General features: G+C 35.9%; 1 pseudogene; it reads left to right on the plus strand.

Moving 5' to 3' along the window:
• The first annotated feature begins 9,000 nt into the window (after nt 1-9,000).
• LOC149188828 (putative 1-acyl-sn-glycerol-3-phosphate acyltransferase 5 pseudogene) lies at nt 9,001-9,770 on the plus strand (annotated as a pseudogene).
• The last annotated feature ends 425 nt before the right edge of the window (nt 9,771-10,195 follow it).

Consider the following 10,195-nt stretch of genomic DNA (forward strand, 5'->3'; position numbering starts at 1 on the left):
ACAAGCATCTCATCCATGACTTTCATGCTCTCCACACGCTTCTGATATTGAGGCAACTCTTTATTTGACTTTACTAAGTCATGTCTCAATGAGTCTACTTCACTTTGTAGTCTCTCACAGTAAGCTTCTCTATCATTTAGCTAACTAGTTAACATGCTACTCAGCCTACTAGCCTCTTCTTGTTGAGAATTTAGATCAAATATTGTTTTGCTCAAATTCTCATTCTCAAGCTCATACTCGTGCAACTTCTCCTTTTACTTGATATTTTCCTCTGGTAGGTCCTTAATCTCCTTTAGAGCAGAGATCAACTTTTTCCTAAAAGAGATCCTTTCATTCAGATCCTTCTCTTCACTATCAGAGGTGCTAGCTGAGTCACCACAGAGATCTAAACCCATCTCTGTTTCCATGGATTTTTCCACAAGTCTAAGGTGTATTCCATCTTCACCACTTTCAGTGATACCCCTATTATCTTCACAAGATATACTCTCTTCTCCTTTAGAGGATCCCTCATTTTCTATTGCTACTAAAGCGGGTCTCTCTTCATTACTACTACTATAAGTATGACAATATTTATCTTCAAGTGATTCACATGAACATCTAGATAATGAATGACTTGTTTCTTTACATTCATCACAAAGATATAGTTACCTTCTAAGCAACATGGTCTCCCTTTTGAGACTTCTTCATCATCAACCTTGGAGTGAAGATGAACAATCTCCTCACACGAAGAAATATCTTCAATATTTTGAGCATCTTTCCTTTTATATGCCTTCTCCTTTTTCTTCCTTCTCTTCTTATCACAATAAGGTACATGTTCTAGTTCATTACTTGAGCAACAGGGTTCCTCAACCTCTTTTTGAGCCACATGGATATCTCCTCCATACAACCATTGTAGTTTCTCCATCACTTCCTTTTCTGACTCATAATGCCTCACTTTATCATCATCTAGCTTAGATAGTACTTTCATGATAATCTTCTGGGCTTCTTCATTCTACTCACTCTTTTCTCCATTCAATACGAAGCTCCATACTTCAACATCCAAAGTCATTAAATAGGTTTCCATTATAACCTTCTAGAACACATACTTTGATCCATTTAAGAATGGAACACCTTCTGTTAGTGAAGTTTCATTAGCCATTGTTTCCCTTTGATCTACCTTCTAGCGATTAAGCTATTCCTAAAGGAACTTGGATCTGTTGCCAATTTTTGGAAAAAAAAATGTTAATACTGAGGGGGGGGGGGGGGGGGGTAAATCAATATTAAGGCTAATTTTGACTTTTTATGCCAATTTATTTTTCATTCAAACTTGGCATCCATTATATGAGAGAAACCTTTAACCAACCATAACAACAACCATATAAATCAACACAAGCATACACATCATGAGCAAAAAACACATGAGTCACAGAGGTTTTACGTGGAAACCCTTCAAGAAAAAACCACCAAAGCTTGTTGTTGTTATTGATGTAAAATAGGAGCACCTACTCTATTACATCAATCTATTTGTGAGCCACCACTCATAGGAAGAACCAACTCCCTTCTTTTGTAGACACCAGTCCAGCTTACTAGAAGCACCATGTCAAGGACCAACTTCATTTATTTTTTGCAAAAACCAACTTGTAGCTCCTTAGATTTATGAAATCACCAACTTGTAGGAGGCACTAACCTCCAAGCCTTCTCAAGAACCTACTAGAGATGGAAGCACCAAATTCCTGTATGAAAGCTCCAACCCACACTCAAGAGAAACTCAATGTTCACTATAATTGGTAGCGACTCTTCTTGTTCTTAGCTCTATTCTCTGTCCTCTTCTAACTTTGCTCATTCTGTAGAAGCCTACTATTCTGTTTAATAGCAACCACTCACACAACTCTCTCAATAATTTTCCCACTCTGTAGCAACTTACTCATCTAGGATCTCTGCTCACAACCCTCTGCTCTCAACACATACAATCAACACTGGACCTTTCACATAACACACAAGCTCTCTCTCGCATGACATCTCACAACAACACAATCTCTCTCTCTCTCTCGAGGTCTCTTTAATATGCTTAGGCACTCTCAACCTTTCTCTATAGACTAGGCTCACTCAACCTTTCCTCAACAATGCACTGACACTCATAGAGTTCTCCACACTTAGCGCATAGGCCACTATGTTGTATTCCCCCCATTGCTCAACTGCACTCATGTGTTTTGTTCCTTTGCTACACTCTAGTCGATGTTGCCTTTGCTGCCCACACTTTGTCATTCACTCTACCCGAGTGTACCTATACATGCCTTCTACATCCTAATGTTTTTTCTAACATGACCACTACTACCTCATTAACCATTGAGAATGGGCATCTGAGTACTTCTCCATACTAAGAAATAAATCCTCAGTCCACTTGCACATTCAATGAGGCTCTCCATACTTATTCATGGTTCTCTGAGCTTGAATGTACCCTAGGATGGCTTCTCTGCAATTCACTTAATTGATTGAGGCATGTCTTAGCTCATGACAAGCCCCAAAATTCAACCTGTGCAACCATGGTCCTCTCTATCATGGTCTCTAGCCTACAACAGTCACCATTAACTCCGTCGACCCTTGATAATTGCTATTTACTCCTATGACCAACCTCACTATGTAAAAATTTACTCTGTTGCTGATCGATTCATCCTTTAACACCTTTGTTCTACACTCTCGGAGCTCCACTCACCGTATCTTTTATTATAATGACCTTCCGAAATCACGAGCTTCTGATTTTACCTTTAGCCCCTTTTCCTCAACTCCTTCTTATTTTGCACCATGGGACTGAGAGTTGTGACTAGCAGCTTAGCTCTTAAGTGCTAAGGCATTCATATCCTATTGGGGGTCTATTGTCCTTTATTGACTGCTCTCCACCCTTGGTTTCTTTAGTATCCTCAACCAAGCGCTACCACATTGGAGATCCATGTATTGAGACTTCCTCTTAATTCAATTTCAGAGGAGTTTTGAAATTCTGACCTTCGAAATACTCATAGCACTTGGGTGCTAGACCTGATCCTCATCCTTGATTATTTGAAATCCATGACCAAGTGTGAACACGACATTATAGCCCCTGGTATCAAAACTTTTCTTCAAATACAATTACGAGGGAGTTACGAAAACTCCAACCTCCGAAGTTTCGACCTCCGAGATGACATCATGTTGATGTCATCAACTCCACGTGGTATCTCCTTAGTGGTGACACATGTCACCTGAATTTTCCCTATTAGGCCACCCAATTTTTTCAAATTTGACTGCCACATGTCCATAGTAGAACCACGCCATGCTGACGACATTTGCCTCATCAAACCCTAAGGACCAATCAATTCTCCCCATGTGTCCTGTCTTGAGGAGATAGAAAGGGTCCCTCAAATCTTTGGTTTTGCAACAATTTCCTTTGTAATTCTTATTCTTTGCATCCCCGGTGATTTTTAGAGAATTTCATTCATAAGAACTTACAAGGTTCTGAAAACCTGATGTTCAAAACTTCCAAGGTTCTTCTTCCCTCATGCCATTTCGGGTCCCCTTTTTTAAAATAAAATACCGATGTCCCAAGTCTCTAAGGTTCTGAAATGCTACCAGGTGTCCTATCTTGTCGAAGTTCCGACATGTCCAAGCTACTAAAAATTGGCTTTGATATGGCCTATGCTTTGAGGTTCTGAAATAATTCTATGTGTCCTGGCTTTCCAAGGTTCCAACGCGCCCAAGCTACCAAAAATTGGATCTGATATTACTTATGTTCAAAGGTTCCAATAGGCCTTCCCGTTCCATCTACTCTATCCTCTAATATGACCTACTCAGTCCTTCCTATATTGGGTCCTGATGCTCTGAGCCTTCCTATATCGGGCCTTCTGAAATTCATCTCCCTATGTTTTTTGATCCCGAGGTTCCAAATCTATGAGGTTCCAATTTTCCAACCTCTAATATTTCTCCTTCCAAATTTTTTCCTACTGCAGTATTCACCCTTCTGATTTCCAAAATTCAATCTGCCTTGGACATTAAGACCCTAACTTCGGTAGTCAATAACTTTTGATTTAGGAGGCCATTTTTGGACTTCCACATATCATTGGAAATATCTTTTAGAGCACTAACCAACATTCCTAATTCCAAGAGTACATGAGCTGGTGTCTTTGGGTAGAATCTCCTCCAAATTCTAAGACTCCCAACCACCATAGTCTTCTTTTTATGACTTCTCCAGTAAACCTACTACTCTGTTGTTTCTCTACCACAGACTGAAACAACCATAGGACTACCCTTAAGTTTGACACATCAAGCACAAGCACATCAATTATAGTCCAATTACCATCTTAGTTAGGAGAGGGGACATCAAAGCCAACATCTGTTGCCACAAACTATCATATTGGTCCAGTCGAAATTACTGCCAACACCCTTGCCAACTATCATACAATATAACCAGCCCAAGACATCTCCTTAGCATGATTGTTGACATCAATGCCAACACACTTTCAACTACTAGCCATCCAGACAATGTCAAATGTCCAACATAAATCACATTTTCATTATGTGAACCATCCTCTTAGACAAGAACCATTGTGATGGTACCTTCTAAAGCAACTAAGTATAAAAAGTGATCTTGATGGTAATTTGGGGGGTGTAGCAATGATGTGTGGATTAACACATTTTTCAATGCATCAAGTGCTTTGTGTGTGGTATCGTCCCAAATAAAGGGAAACATTTTCTTTAAAAGTTGACAAAAAACTTTAGTAAGATTAGTGTAATTAGGAAGGAAACAACATAAAAAGTTTTCCTTCCCTTGCAAACTTTGGAGTTGGCATAAAGTAGAAGGAGGTGGTAGATTTAGAATAACCTCATCCTTCAAGGGATCAACTTGGATTCCTTTCTTGGATAGGATGAAACCTAAAAGAAATTGGGATTCCACACAAAAAACACATTTATGCATATTCAATCAAATATTGTAATGTCGATAATGGAGGAAAATGGCTCATAAATGTGTCGGGTGATCTTGACGTTGCATAGAATGTGAATATAAATCGTTAAGATAGGGTTGTGCAATATGATTAATGTCATGAAACACATAGGACATAGTTCATTGAAAAGTGGCAACAACATTCTTAATTTCAAAAGGAATCTTTCAATAAGCAAAGGTCCCCCAAGGACGAATAAAAGTGGTCTTGTGTTGACTCGATGGTAGTATATCAATCTAATTATAGTCGAAAAATCAATCCAAGAAGGAGAAAATTTCACTAACAACAAAATCATTGATAACCTTGTTGATAAAATGGGTTGGATAATTATCTTTAGGAGAAGGCTTTTTTATATCCCTATAATCAATACATAAGTGGATCATACCATGTTTCTTGTTGACTAGAATAATGAAACCCAATCGATTAGAGGTATAAGGTAAATAAAACTTGCTTTAAGAATTATTTCAAATTCAGCTTTGATAGTAGTGGGTTTTCATCGGTGAATTGGAAGAAGCTTTTATTAAACATGATTAACATTAGGATGTGTCTTAATTTTGTGAACGACAATCTGTGGATTGATACTAGTAATTTCTTTGTAGGACCAATAAAAATATCACAGAAATATTTCAATAGGGTCGTAGAGGTTCACAATTCTTTAAGAGAACATGAGGCACCTATATGAATGTTTTCCATGATCCCATATTTTATTGAGATATCAATCACTATGGCTACTAATATATTCCCTAAAAACCCTTCATATGTTGGCATTGTTGTCATTGATGCAAAAGGAGTAAAGGAGCAACAAGAAGTGTGGTCACCATATGTGTGTGAGAAGGTGATGTTCATAGAGATATGTTACTTGTTGAAGACACTACAAAGGAGAAACAAAGTATAATGGCACAGTTAATGTATGCATAGTTGAACATGTATATTTGATGGCATGTTTGTGTTGATGCAAGTATTTTTATGCTTTGGAGGTGAAGGAGAACAACTTGTTAGACCTTTCTTTCATATGTTGTTATTACATGTTGATCTAATTGCATGTTGATGATGTTGCATATATTTTTATGGAAAAGGAGCAACAATGTAAGATGGAAAAGGGTGTCATGGTTTTCTTGGAGTTCTTATGTTACACATCTGTGTTGGTTACATATGCTTGTTGGTTGCTAATGAAAAAATATTGCAGTTTTTTGTGATGCAATGCAAAGGAAAAGGTATAAGGCACAAAAAAAGGAAAATGCATGAAGAATATTGTTATTCTTGTGATGTTGTGATGTTATAGTTGTTGGTGTATTGCTAATGTATGTTACAAAGAATGTGGTTGCTATGCTTGTCGATTTAATCATTACAGGTGGTTGAAAAAAATATTTGGTGAAGCATTTATTTTATTTTAATATTCAAAATATGAAAAGGTGTGAAATGAACGAGTAGAATGCAAATAGACAAGTCTTTTCACTTCATATTCATGTTTGGAATACCAAAAACCATCAAAGTATATTTATAAAAATATGTGAGGTTGGAAATTTTCATTTTTAGAGAGTTAGAGAATGTGAGAGTTAAATGAGTTATTGTCCATTAGTTACTTGGAAAATATAGAGAAGATGTGAAGCAATTTTGAAGTGAAGAAGGAAAAGAAACTGAGATGGAGGTATGTAGATTTATACACCAAGTAAACCAACATATTATTTATTTTGTGTATCGGGGGATTTTAGTCTCCTTTCAATTTGTAGCTCGATAAATAATAGGTCGGAGCTTGTTGAGGTAGGATACTCCTATGTGTTGTAGCCTACAAAAAAATTGTAGGAGTCGGAGCTTCCTTGCAAGTTGAATTTTACAGAGTTGAGGTAGAATCCTCCTGTAGGTTGGAGCCTTGGAAAATTAGATGTAATAAGACATTAGGAGCTTGCCTTTGCATCATAAAAATAATAAATTCATTGTTTTCTCCCTTTATGGGTTTCCACTTATATCTAGTGTTCACATGTGATGATCTTGAATTATGATTGTATGTTGTCATGAAAGTTGTTATGCTGAGATTTACATTTTATATGTTGTTTACATATTAAATATGTTGTTCGTAAGGTGTATTCTACTCATTTAATATTTAATTTAACCATTGAAAAGTAATCAAAATTTAATGGTCATGAATGTACTAAACAAATTCACACCCCCCCCCCCTCTTAGTTTAGTTATTTTTCCAGCAATTGGTATCAGAGTCGGTTCCTTATGCAACAACCTAACAATTGGAAGGTAGACCTGGTTGATTTTGGCTTATCATAGTGTACTTATGCTAAGTGAAAAAAACTTTCATGAATGGAGAGATAAGGTAAAAATAGAACTAGTAGCTTATGGATTTGGTGTATGGAAGCTTGTATGAGATGGATATAGTAAAGATGATTCCCCCTCTACTAAAGAAAAATAGTGGAATGTTGAGGCAAAATGGGAAATGTATAGAAATATTCATAATAAGGATTTTGATACAGTAACAAATTTAAATTCTGCAAAATAAATATGGGATAGATTGTGGCTCATGCATGAAGGAGATACTAGTAGGTGTAATACCAAAAAGGAGAAGAGAAATAATAATAAGAAAAAGGCATCTAAAAAGGAAAGTGATCAATCAAATTAGGCAGAAATTATTCTAATGTTAATGTACATGATTCTCATGAAGAAAATATAGATGAACATTAAGCCAAGACTGACTCAGCCTTAGCTAAAATAAAAAAACTTGCAAATGAGAAATGAGATCAAAAGAAGTTTTTAGTAGTAAACTGAAGGAGAGTGAAGAAAAATTATGAAAGATCAGAGGTTGAGATTATTTTAGCCAGAAATGAAATAGATGAAAATAATAGACTGTATACAAATATACAAGATGAGATTGTCTCCATGAAGAACTCAGATAAGGAACCATGAAATAGAATACACCAATATCTAAATGTCCTACAGTAGAAGAAGCAAACAAAAACAAGAAGCAACATCAAAATCCAAGAATGTGGTGAAGAAAAGGTTCTTTACAAGAATATCATTTTCTCCCGGAGATGAATTGAGCAAATTTAGAAGATCTCAAAGGAGATTCTTTACTCGAAAGATATCAAGTGTTTTTCTTGTCATGAACTTGGACATGTAGTAATAGAGTGTAAGAGAAGAAAACAAGTACTAAACAACAAAAGAAGCAACAAACAAGAAGGTTCCCTCAAGCAAGCAAATGGAGAAGACAACCATCACCAGGTACACAAATCATTTCTTTGGTTATTGTTATTTGAGTAATGGATTTGGACATAAATCATTTGAATGCAAAATGTATGCAAAGAAAAAATTGAACACAAGAATAAACACACCATTTCCTCCATTTCTTAGACATATAAGGTGGTATTTTTGTAATAATCTTGGCCACAAATCCAAAGAATGCAAGTTGGTTTGTATCCTAACGAAGTTGAGATAAAAGATGGAGGCTAGTAAAAATAGACCAAACAATGAGACAAAAGGAAAGGAAAACAACAAAAGGTGACCTACAAAAGTATGGAACAAAATGAAAAAGGAGTAACCTCTGACTTCAATGACAAAGTGAAGTCAACATAGTCTCATGGGGAGTTGCTTAAAAAATCAGGTTTTTTCAGTGTTAGAGAAGTCGTTGTCAAATTTGAAGTCTCTATAATCATGCGAGCAACAACAAAAGAAGAGTAGAATGACAGATAAGTCATTTTTTCCTCCTATATAGGTAGAAAAAAATGAGTTGGTTTGTCCTTGTGACTACCAATACTCAACTGAATAATTTCTTGGCTCATATTGAAGAGCGAGAATAAAATAGAAGATCCTTGCACACAAGCAATTGAAATTTGTGAAGTTGTTAAAAGAACTCAAGCATGGTGGTATTTGGGAAGAAGGAGTCCTTCATAGAAAGCAACTATGATGCTTTATAATCATTGTTTTGAAAGATACTTGAGCGGTAGGAGAGGGAAAGCATGAACTCACTATGATTTGTGTGGAAATAGTGAAAGTACTTATAATTTGGAGTATTTCTTCTGCAAGTTAAGGTACTCAATTGATATATAGACCTATGGGTGACAAAGTCAAAATGAATGGAAATGAAAGTATGAATCATGAAGAGTTGGATGGGAAATTCAATTCTATGAGTATCCCTAATCATACTATCCTAGAAGCAAAAAAAATTGGAATCTTGAAGTCTCATGAACTAAAGAATTTGAACTTTATAGAGAGATTTACAGAGAAAAATAATCTGTTGGAGAATCAAAAAGTTCAAACACATAGGCCCTTGAAATTTTGGAGGGTACAAAGAGGGGAAATATATCTATGGTTCTTATTTCTACAACATTTATAACACTATTTTTTTTGTCTTTGCTTCTTCTTCATTTATGGTACTATGCCTATTTAACATAAATTATAGCAGAAGGGTAATATCTTTTTTATTTGGTCTTTGGATAGGCATGTGGCCACTATGGGTTGAGAAAATAAATGGATCAAAGATTATATTTGCTGGAGAACATGTTCCTACTAGGGAGCATGTTTTTTTTTTTTTTTCTTGCAGACTGCCATACAAAAGTAGATTGTTTGTACATATGGGACCTTGCTTTGTGTAAAGGTCAGTTCGGTTACATTAAGTGCATCCTCAAGAGAAGTGTCCATAATGCACCAACTTTTGGTTGGGGTTTCCACATTCTTGAGTTCATTCTATCTGAAATAAAATGGGAAGTAGATGAGCCAGTCATAGATTCAATGCTCTTAACATTCAAGGACCTACAAGATGCACTTTGGATTATTTTCTTCCCAATGGGAACTAACTTGATAGAACACCAAGGAAGAAGGTAACAAGAATGAAAAATAGTAACACAACTCATATGAAATGAGGAGAAGAAAGGGATCGTATGTTTAAACTAAATTTAATTTTGTTGAGGGTGAGTGAAATATGCTAAATGAAATATTTCTATAAGACCATAAGGAAGGGAAGTGATATAAGAGATGCAAAAATGGAGAACTCTATTATCGTCCTCTATTAATAATGATCTTCCGTATTACACAATACAAATAAGGATGGAAACTACAGGAATAAAGAAACTGCAAATTTCAAACACTAGTCGCACACATCATGAAGAACATCAAATCAAAATCCAGAGCATAAAATCAAGAAGACCTATGGGCATAACAAAACAAAGAGAAAATATGTTTAAAATATTCATGTTAGTAACCTTGCAGCCACAACAATTGAATTTGCTACATTTTCTCAACAATATAAC

Source organism: Pinus tabuliformis, chromosome 3_1 (genome assembly GCF_031772625.1).
Source record: "Pinus tabuliformis cultivar Carrire ecotype Pingquan chromosome 3_1, CPIR1, whole genome shotgun sequence".
Classification (NCBI taxonomy): Eukaryota; Viridiplantae; Streptophyta; class Pinopsida; order Pinales; family Pinaceae; genus Pinus; species Pinus tabuliformis.